This window comes from Lycium ferocissimum, chromosome 3 (assembly GCF_029784015.1).
Source record: "Lycium ferocissimum isolate CSIRO_LF1 chromosome 3, AGI_CSIRO_Lferr_CH_V1, whole genome shotgun sequence".
NCBI classification, from domain to species: domain Eukaryota; kingdom Viridiplantae; phylum Streptophyta; class Magnoliopsida; order Solanales; family Solanaceae; genus Lycium; species Lycium ferocissimum.
The window spans coordinates 70063650-70081528 of NC_081344.1; the positions used below are offsets into that span (position 1 = coordinate 70063650).

Genomic DNA, 17879 nt, shown 5'->3' on the forward strand with positions numbered 1-17879 from the left:
ACGAAATGAAAGAGGAAAAGAAAGCAGGAAAGGAAAGAGGTAGTGGGTACTTAATGTAGCTTAGATTTCACTCCAAATTGCACAAGAGGCCATCCATGGAAATTGATAATAAGCCAAAGCTCATTTTACAGAGCACCTTTTTTAGAAGCTTTTGGACAGGAATATGGCTAGAGAATAGAGTTGAAGAAAGATTGAATAGTGATGAAACACACGTGTTTGCAGATGCAGTACACACGTTATTCAGATAGGAATAAGTCTAAATTACCAAATTGTCCCTGTTGTTACATCTTTTTGGACGTTCACTTAAAGTACAATTTTTGAAGACTTCTGTACAACCACCTATAGCTGTGTTCGTACAGCCACAACTGCCATTTCTAAATAAACTAGATAGTGATGCCCGCGCTCATTCCGGTTTAAATGTACTTTTATGTGAACAACATTGAACATCAGATATGGAAAATTTGAATGAGCATGAATGATGATGCACGAATACATATGTACCTTGACTCTGAGAGTTCAGCAAAGTCAAGTTATACATACATACTTTGTAAAGCATTTCTATATTGACATAATAGTAGAAACCTCCTGATGAAATTAAACGACTATTACTGTCCTGCAATAGTCCTGCATAGATTTGAGTTTGAGGCACATAAAGTCATACACACATACACACCTGATGGATATCAAAATGAAATAATGTAACAGTAAATATAGATTTACATCGTGAGACGCTTTCAATCTCAAGAGTGACAATTTATTTATCCTGACTCAAGTCTCAAAGAATTCAATGATTTTAGCAAATGTGTTCAGTGCTCCAAAATATTATATTCCCTTTGTCCTAATTTATGCGATGTTAGTGAAAGTATATCTATTAATTGCCTGATACTTCTTTCTAAAATGCTCACTGCAGTTGTATGAACCAATAGGCCATTGTGTGCAGCAATGTAAGGCTAACAAAATCAAGAATTCAAATATTTACTCAAGATACTCCTTCCAATAAGGCATTTGGAGACTGTAAGAGAAGGCCTTACATAGATAAATCATCTTATTTTCTGGGAAAGCCAGTCATACTATATAAATTTTTGTACCGGTGAAATTCGATATGGATTTCCCTATAGAATTGACAATAATGCTTAAGTAAATAGTCATGTTTTCAATTACAATTTGTGTTTTCTTGTTTTAGAAACAGGGACCCATCCCAGTGAGGAGACCTTTGTCTTAAAGTACATCCACATCTATGACTCCTATTTCTGTTTTTGTCTTTGATTTATCTACTCAGTTGCTCTTGCTAGGTCTTTGCACCCAGATTTGATGCAGCACCTACAACTGATTCCTCTTTCCGAAGTGTCTCATAATTGGATATATGATCAAGAAATAACTATAAACACACCAACCTGCTAAATGCCCGAGAGACCCTTCTCAGTTTCACAATAAGAAATCAAAAGCAAAATACTATCAAAAGGGAAACAACTCTATACACAGTTATATTTTAAGGAAAAAACAGAATGAGTGGTATTAGGCATAAGTGAGCACACAATGGAGATATCAAATCTTACTGAGCTTTGAAATGAGCTTCTCTTTCTTCCAAAGCAGCGATTTCTGATCGAAGAGATTCTACTTCTGCAGCAGTTAACACTACCTGCAAGGCATGATACTATCTGTGATCTCTCTCTTTCCCACACCAAAGACAACGATACCCTTCCGAACAATTAAGTAAAAAATAGCAAGCTAGACAGTTTGAGGATTACTGTAAATAATATACACCTTTTCTTAACCATTTGTGCCAAACATCCAAGTTAACTTGCTGGGGCTAAACAACTTCAACATCGAAGCAACACCTTTCAATTTTCTTCTATTCTAATACGGGAGGAAACAAGTAAAACAAATTAAGAAAAAGAAGTGAATTCCATTACAGATATATAACTCTTCTTCACCTCAGAATGTGTTTAGAAGATATACCTTAAAGAATCATTACTTCCTACATATTTAGATGAAGCTGGGGTGTGCACGGAGTCTTCACCAGATGTTGAAGGTTGAAAATGATCTTCAAACACCTCTATTCCTCGAGGACCATCACCCATGATTTTTATGTCTGGAATTAACTGAAACCAGAATTACAAAGTATAATCAGCATTCCCAACTTTAAAGGTTTAGAGGAATGACCGTTGTTATATCACAATGATATCACTTTTTATGGACTTCAAAACTCAAATATTAAATGTGTGACTCTTAAAGTCCGTAACCAATCTTTTAGAAGGCAAGAAGGGACATATTACCAATCATAGGCAAGGCATAAGCTTCCAGTTCCTGATAGGATAAATTAATTTCCATTAACCTAATCTAACAGAGGCATTATCCTGAAAGGATTTTCTATAGGAATCGGTGTATTTATTTTGGGGGGGACGGTAAGGTTTTTTAAAATGATCAGCACCAAGAAAGTGCTGTCAAGAGCAGCATAAAGTTCTCAGGAATGGAACTTCCGATGCTCTTGACTCTGAGGTGACACTCTCAGGCTGACATTGCTATAATTCACAGAGCAGGCAGAGGCAGACACAAAATTTAGAATTGATGAGTTCTAACCTTCTAAGATTCTTAGATTGAACTCATTATACTTTTGGAATTGCCGGTTTTCTTTCGAAAATATTAGGTTCGGTTGAACCCATTGTGCAAACGCTGCTTCCGCCTCTGCCCGGGGAGAATAGACCATAAAACCAATATGGACATTAGATCTAGCTCAACAAAGAGGAAAGTTCTTAAACAGTCCCTCCCTTCACAACTACTGAAACTAAACATTGAATCTTTTTACCACAATTTCACAATACTTTGTACGTAAATAATACTTTTTTCCTAACAGCATTTTAGGAGAAGTCAAGAAAACAAAACCACCTAAAAAGGGCCTAAAATTAATGAACTCCTGTACCTCATTTTTAAGTGAAGATTTGTTCAACATGTCCTCAAATCTGCTGGAAAAGGCTTCATTGTCTGTTTTTTGGGGGCACGGTGTATCATCTTTAATTTGTTCTTTGATCTCAACGATGCGCATCTGGTGCTACTGCTCTTCCCTTTTCACCCAACCAATTGGTCCTAAGAGAACAGGGAGAAAAATAGAATAAATAAAATAGCAAACAGTAAATCATAACAAATAAACTATTATGACATTGACATGAAAAGTTAGAAGTAACTGCAAAATTGAAATTCCTATTTAAAAAAAAAAAATCTAGATGTGAAAGCTCATTCTTATCTCTTAATCGGAACTTACAAGTCACAATAACAACTTCTTTAGCCGTCCTTGCATTTACAGGCTTCATATAACATTCTTAATCAGAACATGCATCTATATGAAAGAACATGAAGAGAAAAAACACATAAAGGAGAACTCTAAACAGCTAATTATTGAAAATGAGTACTTTGTTGTTATGCCATGATGTTTTTCTACCTGTAGATTTTATTCCAAAAAACAAAGGTATGCATTATGCATCTCAAATTCATGAAAAATATATTTGAAGGTGAGGACCTATGCAGCTGAACAAAAGTACATGCTTTGTCATCTGGAGGAGATAAATCACTAATTTGGTAATGACAATGTATCAAAGAGCATGTGCTCAGGACGCTAGCCTAATAGTAATTTCCATGGAAGCAACCGAACAGCAAGAAAGATATACCTGATGCTGCATTTGGAAGGACTATTGTTCTGCTATCCTGCATAGGCTTTACACTGCCATAGTCCTTCTGCAGTAAGTAGCCATAAATAGAATTTTAAAATTGTCACAACATATTCCGTTAACATAACTGTCCAAGAAATAAAAGTACCATAATATCTCGATGAATATCCCATAATGTGTATGCATCCAAGAGCATGTGCAACTTCAGCTGCATAAAGACGTGAACGAACCTGCAACCAGTATCCTTCTCAATTATTAGATAACCCGTATTAGATATGGTACTCTCATGTCGCAACCAACAAAGTAATTCATATTGCACCATTGATGCAGTTCATGATCCAATAATACATATCTCAAAGAGCTGGGTTTTTTTTTTGTTGTTGTTTGTATTCTTGTGCATTATTGATCAAAGGCATGTAATGAATTGACAGAGTTTAAATTATTCCTTTTCAATGAAAGATCAAACATGTTATTGTCCAAAAATATCAGAGATAAGTAATCATGTACCTAATGGAATTGCAGATTTTTTTTGTCTAATTACACAGCAGATAGAGACATGAAGTTAATAGCAAATATAAGCTAAAGGATTTGGTTTGAATAGAAGAATAAGTACCTCCATGTACCAAAACCTTTAGGCTTTTGTAGTGAATTGGAAATTAATAGATACCTAGCACAAAAACTAACCAACTCAATCTCCTTCCTCAAAATTTCAATTTTATCTAGGAGAACCTGAAATAAGGCATCTATATATTAACTCGAAACAGTAGGTCTAATTTAAAAAGGTCAATGAATTAATAATGCGTTATCTCCACAAACAACTGTTATAGACTAAAATGATGCGGCACAAATGTAGTTCCTCATTACCATTGCAAATTAAAAGGTTTCACCAAGAAGACATTACCTGTTAAATTAGGCTTTTAGCTATGATGCATCTAGAGTGAAATAACGTTGGAAGCACTACAAAATAATTGACATATGTACTAAGTTGGATCATCAAAAATACTTTATTTGATGAATTTAAGAGAATATAGTTGAATATTTGACTATAAATGATGATGAAGAAGTAAAAACAATAATTGATGAGACATGCTTGACATGTTATTAGATCAACCAGCAATTGGTGGGAAAACAAAGCTTAAAGCAACAAATTTACCCATGTAAGTTAATTACAACATGCAGAGTGTAACAAATTCTCCCATGTAAAGTCTGTCTACATGTTTTTGTTTGCGTGTATAAATAAAACAAACAACAATAGAATATTTGTACATAAAATAATATAGGATTAGAAGTTAAGAAAAATAAAATTTGGTGAAAACTGATATATGCACATTTAAGTCAGAAAAAAACCGACATTGCATATCAAAGTCTATATCCATTTTTATTTAAACCACACTTTATTCATCCTAGAATTGGACTTAGTTTAAGTGCAAATTTCTTATGAACTTCACAATCGAACTTCAATTAACTTAGTCTCAACATATACAGTTAGCTAACCTTTTTCTTATGCACGCAGTAGCATTTCTTATATGGACAAAAGGAGTGAAAAATTTAGAAATTGGAAAACAAATCTCAAGTACAAATGCATTTATGTGATATTTTCCAACAAACCAAGTGAGAGGAGAAAAGAATCCAGAAAGAACTCACGGGAAAGAGCAATAGAAGCACCGATATTTTTCATCTAAATGATAAAATGAATTTTTTTTTTTTTTTTTTTCTGATCATGTTTTTGAGCAATAAAGCAGCGAACAATTTTGAAGGAAAGGCAAAATACCCATTGCAAAAAAGGAAGGAGAAAGAAAGCTCTAAATTAACTCAAAAGATGCTACCTTTTTAGCAATAGATAATGTGATTCGACTCGCAAAATCTGCAAAATTATACTTGAGATGATAGGGATTAATGAAATAACAGTAAATACCATTTACCATTCAAATAATAATAATAACAACAATATCAGTGACCATCATGAATGAAAAATAGTGCAAAAAAGCTTCATCTTAGCAGTTTAAGTAGAAAAATATAGCAGAGGCAGAAAATTTTGCAGTAGTTCCTACGGCTTGCACCTACATATGTAGAAACATGCTTGAGGAAATCACAAAATTATTAACAAAGGCGCAATTGACGATGGCCATGGTAAAAACTCAAGATTTCCAGTGCCAGACATATCAACAAACACCTTGAGTGCATAGTCCACTTTAGATTTTCCTATTTAATTTTGCACTAATTAGTTTGTAACAAAGACAAAATTCGTAAAAAAGACATACGTAATACTCGTGCGATTTCTAGCACAAACACTAACATGCATGTAAAATTCTGGAAATACATTATTCAAAACGAAGAGGAATTAACATCTCCACTCGAAACTGTGATAACAAAGAAAAGAATTAGCGCAATAAAAAAAATTGCACAAAAATTTTGCAGATACTGAGATACAGACCAATCAGCACAAGATTTCATACTTTGTAAAACATGGAAGAAGGTTCAAATAGATACCTTGAAATGGGTAGAGAGAGTCCAGTAGTTCTTCGAACTTGTACAATAGAAGTGTCAAGATGAGATGAAATTAGATGAGATCAGATTTGTGAAATTTATTGAAGCATTACACTCTCAATTTGCCTTGAAAATTTTCGAAATTCCAAAATCAGCCTTGTTCGTCCCCCAACTCGTTATATATATATATAGTAGAGATAGAGACTAGTAAATTATAGTGTACCGGTGTAGTAATTATTTTTAAATGATTTTATATATATATATTAAATATTGGATTAATATAAGTTATAATTTTTTTTTTTTATTATATTAAAAAAAAAACATCATAAATTTATTAATATTTTTTTAAAAGAGAAGACTTGTTTAAAAATAAATTTTCCTCTCTTTGAGATAAAAGGAGTATTTCTCATTGATACTTTTAATTTTAATTATTAATTTAAAATGACTTATTATTTTTATCAAATTTTGATTTGGATAATTCTAATTTAAATTATTAAATTAATTTTACATGTTTAAAACAAAAAAAAGTAGAAATTGATTTTCTATTTAAATAGAAATACTATTTTTTAATTTTGGTAAATATTCTCAGTTTTAGCTCATTTTACTTGTCAATTTCTTTTGCATGGTTTTTAAGAAAAATATTATAATTGACTAATTTCTTATTCATTATTTGATTTCCATTTGATATATACTTTTAACATTAATCTCTTTTCACATTTATTGGAGTAAGAATAAAAATAAAAAAGTAATTAAATTCTATCTTATTTTAAAATATAAATATTTTAAGTATATTTATTTTTAAACATAACAAATAAATGTGTTGGAAAACAGTTTAAAAGCTAGATTAGATCTCGGCTAATATAAAAAAAGAAAGAAAATTGTATGGTTTGATTCACTAACCTTTTGAAGAAAAGACTGTGTATTTAAATGTTGATATCGGCAATGAACATCAGGCTACCAATTGATACTTTAAATTATATGAATATTATTTGATTTTTTAATATGGGTGCATTTTTTTTTTTTTGGACATTATTAAGGACTATTTTTATGCATATATATATATATCTATGTTCAAAACACGATTAATATTGGAACAGGTCCATATCTAAAACTTTATTATATTAGTGTTTACTACGAATACAAAGTCTGCACTTTTTTTTTTTACATTATTTTTTTTTAATATGGGGTTCACTTTTTTTTTATATTGCTTGATTTTGTTAATATGGGGTCCACTTTTTTTTATCGTGAGTTTGGAGATGGTGGGTTCCACTTTTTATTTTTTTTTATTTTTTTATATAATGTTGTTTAGTATGGGATCCACCCTTTATGGGGTGCACTTTTTTTTTTGGACATTATTAGTTTGCACTATTTTTAGCATATAATATATATACATATACTATGTTCAAAACACAATTAATATAATATGTAGTTTGTGCTTTCTATTTAAAAATATATTATTTGTAATGCACTTCTTTTTTTTAATATTATTATAAATATTTTTTTTTTAATATTCGGTAGATTTTATTAATAATTTATTTTTTCTCATGAGTTTATTGAGTTCCAATTTTTTTCTTCCTTTTTTTTTAGTTTTGAATGTTATTTAGTATGGGGCCCACCCCTTTTTTTTATATCACAATGAAGCATGTTAAACCCTGCTTTATATAGTTTCTTTTTTTTATTATTTTTATTTTTTATATTGCTTGGTGTTATTTAGTGTGGGGCCCACCCTTTTAAATATTAGTAGTTGTTTTTAAATATTTGCAGTTGTTTAAAATAAGTGGGCCCATATTTTTTTTTTTAAATATTAGTAGTTGTTTAAAATATGTGGGCCCACAATTTTTTTTTTGGGAGTGAAAATACATAACTATATAGTAGTAATTTTGTCAATTGATCATGTTCAAAACACGATTAATATACTCCGTATTTAAAACTTTATTATATTTTTGCATGAATACGCATCGTGTTTAATATGGTCATTTTCTTTATGTTTGTTTTTTAAATATTATTCACTTTTTTTTTTCAATATTTCGATTTTGTTAATACGCATCCACTTTTTTTTATTATCTTTTGTTGAATATTTTTTTAAAATGTTGTTTAATATGGGGCCCACAAATTTTTTTTTTTTTTTTTTTTAGGGCTTGATTAAGATGGAGCCCAAATTATTTTAGTTGTATCTTACTAGGACTAAAAGAAATATTTGAATAAGAAATATATATGTTTTGTATCTTTAAATTTTGCCCCTCATATTCCGAAAAAAACCCTAGGTTCGAAAAACCCGTTCGTGCATAAAATAAACCGAATAACCCGAGAAAACCTTGCCGGATCCAAAGTTGAGGAAAACCAAAGTTTTATTGGTTTTTTTTTTTTTTTAAAATTTAAAGTTAAGGCATACCGACGCAATTGGTTTGGAAAAATTTTGGTGGCAAAAAAATTATCCGAAGAAAGTTAGCCCCTCCGCATAACTTTAGTTTTTCCTTAAGGAAGTTATCCGATATTTTGGACATTTTTTTTTTTTTTTTTTTTTTTAACTTTTAAAGGCACACTTTTACGCATATTTTGGTTATGCCTTAATTAAAAAGCACAAATATCAGGAAAAATTTTGCAAAAATAACCTTATCTTTGAAATAGGCATGTTGACGGAGAGTTATGCCGGAGGGAGATTTTGCCTTGAGACATTTTTTTTTTTTTTTTTTTTAACTTTTCAAGGCACACTTTTAGTTATAGGCATACTTTTGCGTTATGCCTTAATTAAAATGTTAAAATTGATAGTTAATTTTTTTTTGAATTTTGAATTGATATATAAAATAATCTTTATTTTGTAGTATTTAGAAATATAAATTTGAGTGTGAGACATTTTTTTTTTTTTTCTCAAGGCAACATAATACTATTACTTAAAATTAATATGATTATCTTTTGAAACACATATTTTACCCTATTAATATTTTCGAAGCTATCTTAAAGACAACACTAAACTCTACATATAAATATTTCTTTATTGTTGGTATTTAGCTATAACTTCCAAAACACTAATTAATATATTGGTACCTTTCAAAATTTAAGATGAATTTTACACAATGCTATATAGCAAGAGAGAAAGAGACTAGTATACTTTATCCAATTCAAATTAAATGAATTCTGGAGTAAGTTTTTTTTTTTTTTTTAAAAAAACATCATAATTTTGTTAGTCATAAGTATTAATTGAAAAATGTTAAAGAAATTTCTCTATTTTTCAGTTATTACATTAAATGACTATTTATCATAAAACTAATGAATTTTTTTAATCCAAAAAATGGAGTTTTAAAATTTCACTTATTCAGTCATCCGCAATCAATTTTAAAAAAAATATTAGAATTTATAATCACAAATTAAAAAATGACTCTTTTTTTAATATAATTAATTAAATTTCTAAATTTAAATTTGGAAAATATAGACTCATAAATTTTACAAAATAATGGAAAACAACGGATAAACAAAATCTACAAATATTCACTAACTTAGACTGTGTATTTAAATATCAACATCAGCAAAACAGAGGCTACCAATTGGTACGTGCAAAATAAAAAATTTAGTTGGGCCCACATTTGCAAAAGGAATTGTGCTGTACTTCTTGGAAGTTGGTGGGAACAGGTCCAATATTTTGTGGGAAAAAAACATGAAACCTTCATGTACAACAGCAGTAAAGCACAAATATCACAGAATACCAAAAATAACCTTATGGTGAAACAGGCATGTTGACGGAGAGGTGCCTGTATTCCCTCTTCTTAGATAGTACTAGTTATAAAATCCCATGGTGCGCACGGGCCTAAGTACAGGTGAAAATGTTAAAATTGATAGTTAATTTTTTTTTTGAATTTTGAATTGATATATAAAATAATCTTTATTTTGTAGTATTTAGAAATATAAATTTGAGTGTGCGGTATTCTCCAACATAATACTATTACGTAAAATTAATATGATTATCTTTTGAAACACATATTTTACTCCATTAATATTTCTGGCTATCTTAAAGATAATACTAAATCTACATATAAACAATTTTGTTGGTATTTAGCTATAACTTCCACAACACTAATTAATATATAGGTACCTTTCAAAATTTAAGATGAATTTTACACAATGCTATTTTTTTTTTTTTGGTAACTAACTTGTTGTATTAATCAAAGTTTTTTTATGCATAATGGTTATCTAGTTTAATTTTCCTCTACCCACACAACACATATGAATGTTGGGACTATTTCCTGAATGTTAAGTTAAATTGGAATTGCAGTAGCTCGCACATTGCATATGTAGGCTAACCTGCGGCAACCCTTTCCATACTTTATATTCAAAAATCCCCATTCCTTTCGGTCCATATTGAGTCTATAGCACACACCATACGAAATAATCTGCTTGCCGTGACTTATTTTCCCAGGTGGAAAGTGGGTGGGTCCATATTCTGTAAGAGTCACAGTTGACATATGCGCACTGGCAAATGCAATTGTACGTTTTACATAGCCCACACATGGATAAAGTTGGTGGTCTATCAATTGTCAACAATTTTCCATGAAGACAAAGCCACAAAATAAACACAGATTTGGGACGGGCAGCATTATGGAACATTACACAATGCTATTAGCAAGAGTGAAATTACTCTATACTTTATCCAATTCAAATTAAATGAATTCTAGTACTTTTTTTTGGTTCAAAGTGAATGAATTTTTCAAAATCCAAGAAAATGTTAAATAATTATTTTCAAAGTTACCCTTCTCTCAAATGAATTTTTTTAGGCATTAAATATTTCCGATAGTTTGAAAAAAAAATAAAAGAATTTATTCGGAAATACTCTTTAATTAATATAATTAATTAACTTTCAAAATTTTATTTGGTATAAAGTATAAATTTTACAAAATAATAAACGGCAAAGGGCCAAAAAGAAGGAAATAGTTTATCCATCTCTTACTATGGAATAATTATATCTTTATTATGGTCCATTCAAATATACTCTTATGTTAAATTTATCATCATTTCTCAGATTTTTATAATTTATACCACCAAATTAATAACCCGACCCGGATATAATTTTTTTTACCCAACCCATTATATCGGTCGGGTTGGATTAAGTTTTGGGATATTTGACTTATGAAACCGTTTAAAATAAATGCCTCAATCATAAGTATAACGGTATAAAGTATGTATAATAGAATAAAGGGATTGTTTGGCGCATGGTAGAAGTTAGGATATTTCGGAATAATAAATTTTACAACGCCTAGTACCACCATAAAGCTGGACAGGAAGTTATAGTTAATGAAATTACCTTAATTGAAATTACTTTGGAATCGGTGGAAAGTTTTTATGTTAATGGTTTCAGTTAACTTTGTCCCTGTGAAATTGTTCCTGAAGTTAAGTTAAAAATTGCAGCCTAAAGTAGAAAACCCGTACTTTATGCTCCCAGTCCGCAAACGTTATACGTTATAGTCTATAACTTATAGTACTGCAAGCTACAAGTATTTACACAGGTGGAAAAGTGAGTGCGGTCGACATTCTGTAAGAGTCACAGTTGACAAAGCTGGCAATTGCAAGCGCGTAGCATGTTAAAGTTGGTGGAACCCGAATTTCAGCGTAGCCATAACAAACAACCGATTATTGGCAATGAATAGTGAAATGACCAAACAGCCGTCAATGCCAGGCAGGCATGTTGACGTAGTGCTGCCTGCTTGGCTGCGAATTCCCTCTTATAGAATAAGGGGTCGTGGTAAAATATTTCAAAGACTAATTTTTTATATTGATAGGAAGTATAAATTTATACTCCATCAAACACCTTGATAAAAAAATTTGTTCAATAAGTAATATCCACCTTATTCCCAAGAAAGATAAATTAAGAATTATAATTTCGGAATAATTTTAACTACCTACCAAACAACCACTAAGAGAATAGTTACAAAATCCCGTGCTGTGCACTGGCCCAAATGGTGGTAAAATGTTGGAACTTGTGGAATTCATTTACTCCATTCGTCCTAAAAAGAAGTTAAATTATTTTTAAATATAAAAAAGGTGATCCAAAATTATTTTTTGAGGTGGAGCGTGTGAATCATATATATAAATTAAATTATTTTATATATAAATATATATCTTTTTTTCAAAAAAGAAAGACGATAATCTTTTTCTAATCAAGAGGAGTATGAATTTTGGATTGGCAACTGTGTGTTTTTGAAGTAATTTTGAAAGCATCTTTCATATTTAGCTGATAATACACCAAATTAATAAGTGAGATGAAACCAAAATACGCAGAGAAATGGTTTCAGATACACCAATGAATGCTTTAATTTTTTTTTTACTCTAATATACAATGGCTAACAGGAGTTAAATAAAAGGAAATGGCTTATATCTATAGAAAGTTGTAAGGCACAAAATCAGAAAAAGAAAGGTCAAAGCTGCGGGCAGACTTGCGTGGGCCCCACATAAATCAGAGGAAGCCGTCCAATCATTTTCTGCCTAAGTAGGCATGTTGACGGAGAGGTGCTTGGCAGCTCCCTCTTATAAATAAGAATAAGACAATATATAATAATATAACTAGAGGGGGCATGGCCCGTGCCGTGTTACATTTTAAAATAGTGGATGTTGAAGATACACAACTATAAACATTTGTATTATGTTGATGCATGAACATGTTGAATAGGTACTTAAATTGATACAAAAGTAGGTTGAATAAATATTCAAGTTCACACTGGAGAACATTTTACAGTAATTTTGCTCGGTTATGAGATCATACAGATCATGAATATTTGTTAAGAGGAAGAATAGAAGCAGGCCACCACAGGGTATTATGTTGCTTCTTCATATTGAAAGCTGTAACGCAGCAAGTTGTGTTTGATTTGTAGTTTCAGAATTTCTTAATTTGTAGCTGTTGTGCACCACTGTCTGAGGCCTCCGAAATCTACACAACCAAAATCACATTGTTACATATACACAAGAAGGCAATATATCTAAAAGGCAAAACTCGATTAACTTTAAGATAGTATTCAGATCATCAAAAATGTTGGAACACTTTGTCTCTATTTTAGGTTGGCTCATTCCACTTAATCTGCGCGTGAACGTTACTCTCCAGTTTATCTTCTCAAGTAGAGATACTAAACCTGTCAAATTGAAATACTTTGCCTCTATTCTAGGTGGCTCCTCCCAGTTAATCTGATTAATCTCTTCACTTTATTTTCTCAAGTAGAGGTCAAGCTTCCCATGCTTCTTTCATATAGACTTCTCTTGTTCACAGAGATCCTCATTTATCATCTATATTATCTGTTCTGGCCAGAAATCACGTATATCATATGTGAATGTTGATGTAGCTAAAAGACCAAATATAGGTAGACATCTCCATAAGCTAAAAATGAAGTAAGTGATACCTATTGAGCAGTAAATCTCAACTGGTTACGAAGTGGAAAGTGTTAATCGGAAGCCTCTGAGGATCGAAGGTTGAACTTCTTCTCATGCAACATGGAACCTGCAAATATAATTTATAAGATTTCAAAGCCAATTCCAAATAACAAGGATCATGAAATTTTCTTGCTCAGAGATGTGGAAGACTGAGGAAAAGCATAAAATCCAGTTTGAAATATATACCTCTGAGTTAAAAAAAGTTAATACATGTAACAATTAAATCACTTTGTCGCCTTTCTAAAAAGTTTGAACAAAAAGATACTAATACATTAGCTGCATATTATCAGATGAACCTTACATTTCACTGGTCGCTCTAACATTTAACTTCAGAGCACAATGTCAGTACAACGAAGAGGTAAAAAGACTTCATGTTCAAATATAAAAAGAATTTAGCTTAACACATTTGTCTCTGCAAAGGAAATGAGATTTTACGATATATACAATGTGAGAAATATAACTACCATGTTGATAAGCATAAAAATAGTAAATTTAGAGAAAAGGGATTAAGGGAAACAAAACTTAAATAAGAACATATCATGTTTTTTAGCCTTTAACCACTGAAACAAAATCACAAAGTTACAATCTCATAAGCACAAAGTTAAGAAACTTAAGTGAAATAACTAAAATAACTTCCTGATTAACAAACCTAAAAAAAATGCATACTGTAAAAATCATATCATTTGTTTGGAAAGCCTTAAGAATCTATGGCCCTGTTTGTCCATAGATACCAAAAAAAAATTCACTTTTTTTTTGGAATTTTGGAGTTGGAGTTGTGTTTGGCCATAGTTTTTGAAATTGTAGTTTTTGGTGAAATGTAGTTGTAAAAAAGTGAAAAAAAATTTGATTTTTTTTTTTTTTGAGTTTTTGATATTCCGGAATACAACTTCAAGTTGTATTGTATTGAATTCTCAAACGCTGATTCAGGAAAAAAGTGAAAAAAAATTCCGGAATAAAGTGAATAATTCTTATGGCCAAACGGGGGCTATATCTGCAGAGAACTTTCCCTTTAGTAGCTCATATATATGCATGAAATGCTTATATGTGAAATTTCTTTCAAGTTTCATAGTTATAAAATGAAATTTTGCTGATTGACTTTTTTTCAATCAAAAACAAAAGGCACATTCAAAAGGAAATTCATTTATCAAAAGGAATTTATGATGGCTCAGGCCCAACAGTAGGCTCTTACAGGTAATGGTTGATAAACAAAAACAATGATAGCAATGACTACAACATAAACTGGTAAAGGTGTAAGTGTCCCGATGCATTATAGCATCTAGAAGAACACAGCAAAGCAAGTATTATCAGGATCTGCTAGAGGCAAAGTAAACACGCCGCAAACCTTCTTGGTTAAAGTTAACATTAACAAAACAATTCTTGTACTTGTTTACATAATCCATACTTGTAATGATAACTCTAACTGAATAAAACAGAGAATAAAAGAGTGCAAAAATAGAATTACAGCTGAGTTAAAAGTATTATGGCCTTATTACAATTTATCTTAACCATAGCAGCAAAGCTCAAACTTACAACATTTATACCACTCACTTAAATCCAAGCCACCCTCACACTGCATCTGGCTTCATGCTATGAGCAAAATCCAACTCATCCTTGTGAAGAGAATGATTCAAGTAAAATCTGCCAAAAAAAGAAAGTCAACATTTGATCAAGGTCAGATATATTCTAAATTTCTATTCTTTATGTTATTTAAGTTACTACTCCGTCAAACTTTATTTTGACAAGGTACTATTCCTACTAACTTAAGGATATAAATTATTGTGCAACGATAGTTCAATTATCAGGTACTAAGTGATGCTACATAGAAAGACTCTCGTAGACAAACTTTTGGTAGAAACTATTGAGCTATATGAGCCACAAAACTGAGCCCAACTTAAAGAGAGAGTTGTAGACAGTTTTGCTGGAACTTATTCAGCTTGCCAGAAATTTGAGGAACCAAATCGTGCAAGTTGAGTTTGTTTAAGTGAAAGGGATGATCTTGTCATTTACAATAAAGTTCTACTCAATTAAATGCGTCTTCAAAGTATGTACAGTACCAAACCATCAAGAAAAGAAAAAAACATCAAAGCTAGCACAGCTTAAAACCACTTGCACCAGAAAAGAAAAAATAAAGAAGATGCTCAAAGAAGATGTTAGGAACATTCAACTTTTACATTGTTCCCCTCTTTGACTCTCTGTGTATAATGATTTTTTCGAGTCTCCAATGTGCAATAGGGAACATCACCTCTTCGACTCTTTGTGCATAATGATTTCCAGCGCCCAGACATCACCATTTGTAGTTCCTCGAATCAAAGAAAAGTATATTTGATTTTCAGTGCCCAGACATCAGCATTTGTAGTTTCCTTGAATCACCGAAAAGGGCGCACACACCTAAAGTCGGGCAAGTTCTTGTTAAATGTATCTTCTTCATTACTTGTATTGCAGTTTCATATCAAGATAGTAAATCATAAAATTTATCTTCGACAAAAGAAAGTTAAGTAGTTCTTTCAAAGTCAACCTACATCTATGACTGTATGTATGTATCTACTCGACTTGTTACACATATTTTTAACTAAGATAAAATCACCTTATAAAAGTACACATTTTCTTAGATATGATCAGACTATAAAGTTCAAATCCTCGTTCCGCCTCTTAGGATAGTGGTGTGCGGGGTGAGAGAGACTCTAGCTCTCAAATTCAAGATACTGTTTATATTAACCAAAATAGGTCAATATAAAGAGGGGGAATAAAATGAGATGTGTTGTTTCAGTAACACTATTCCCCTCTTTGGTTACCTTTAATAGGAAGCAATCTTAAGTTATCAAGGGGAGGTTCATCTTTCTATTTTTTCATCCTAAAGATCATATACTTTAGTATGTATTTTGTTTTACTAAGTAAAAGCTACTGTACTTGACATTGTAGCTTTAAATTTAACAAAATGATACTAAATGTTACTTTAAGCAAATAAAAGATGATGAAGACAGATATAACAAAGTATATTTGATGATAGAGTACATGAACTTCCAGATTCACTTTGCTATTAGCTTTACATCTAACAGTAACAGTAAGAATCTGCGTGTCTGTTCCAAATGAAAGTTAGTAGCTGCATTTTCTTTCCTCTCATTTGGATTACTACTTTTTGACTTGACATCTTCACTTCAATATATTAAAATTAAAAACTAACTTCAAGAGAATGACATACACTTAAACCCCTTAGTAGTACCTAGCATATAGTTTATCAGCAAATGTTTTGGCAATCGCCTCTCTAACACTGCCAGTGTATCTCTCTAACATAATTACATTTAATCTTACTATAAAACTGGGTAAGAACGGCCAAAAGTGTCCCAAACAGAAAATTATTAAGTCTAGGTTTAAACCACAACATCCTTGGAGAGATTGAGGTTAACTTCTTTTTTATTCTTTATACCATCAAGTATGCTTTTATCTTCTTCTTTTTTCAACCATCAAAATATGTGATAATACAGATATTGTTGGAAAACAAAGAAAAGAGAAGCTAAAACTAAGATACATTTCAGACATTTTACTTCGTATTTGAAAGAAGAATACACATGCTGCGAAGTGAGATATATTATTACCAAGAGGCGGCCTCTCAAGTTAGATAGATTCAATTCTCCTACTTATTCTGATCTAAATCTACTGAGAGCGAGCCCGACACAGCTTTATGTTTTGTGTGCTACTGCCTACTTCAGGAAATAACAATTGAAATATTGATTACAGAGCTCAACGAAAATACTTGCAAAGCTGAAACACTCCTTCAATTTTATTTTGCATGTTACAGAAAAGGGCATCTCTGTTTTTCTCCCTAAAGCGTGTCAGGCGTAATACATATTTCATTATTGGATAGGTAGGAATCCATTTTAACTGGAAAAAAATTCAATCGGAGTCAAAGAAATGAACAATTTTCATAATTCCAAGCAGACATACAAAGGCGAAATGTCAAATGTAAATAGATGCAAATATCTACTAAGATCAATTAATCTCATATGGTTAAAGAGGAAGTTGATTCAACTAACTTTAACAGACATATTAACTTACCTGTAAATTTGGAACACTAAGGCGGGAAAAAAACTTGAATAACCAGCGTATCACCCTTGCTAGTTCATCCCCCCTGGTTCCTCATAATTGACCCTCACTACCGAGTGAATTTGTACTGATTGAGAATCCAAAAAAAAACTTTTCATTTCCAGTAACTAAAAATAAGGAATATACTTCCTGGAAAGCACATTTAAGTTACATAATATCTCAATCCTATCAATTGAAAAGTCAGGTCAAAGCTCAACTGTAGGTACTCAAGTAGACTCACAT

At 31.2% G+C, this 17879-nt stretch overlaps 1 long non-coding RNA gene across 2 annotated transcripts; it reads right to left on the reverse strand.

Annotated features, from left to right (window-relative positions):
- Positions 1-14877: 14877 nt before the first annotated feature.
- LOC132051235 (uncharacterized) lies at positions 14878-17783 on the reverse strand. 2 transcript variants are annotated; one of them, XR_009413632.1, is made up of 2 exons: positions 17610-17783; positions 14878-15194 (listed from the first exon to the last, which is right to left on the reverse strand). It is a non-coding gene; the product is annotated as an uncharacterized LOC132051235 (long non-coding RNA). The 2 variants fall into 2 exon arrangements; XR_009413634.1 differs by having other exon boundaries at positions 17664-17676.
- Between the last annotated feature and the right edge of the window lie 96 nt (positions 17784-17879).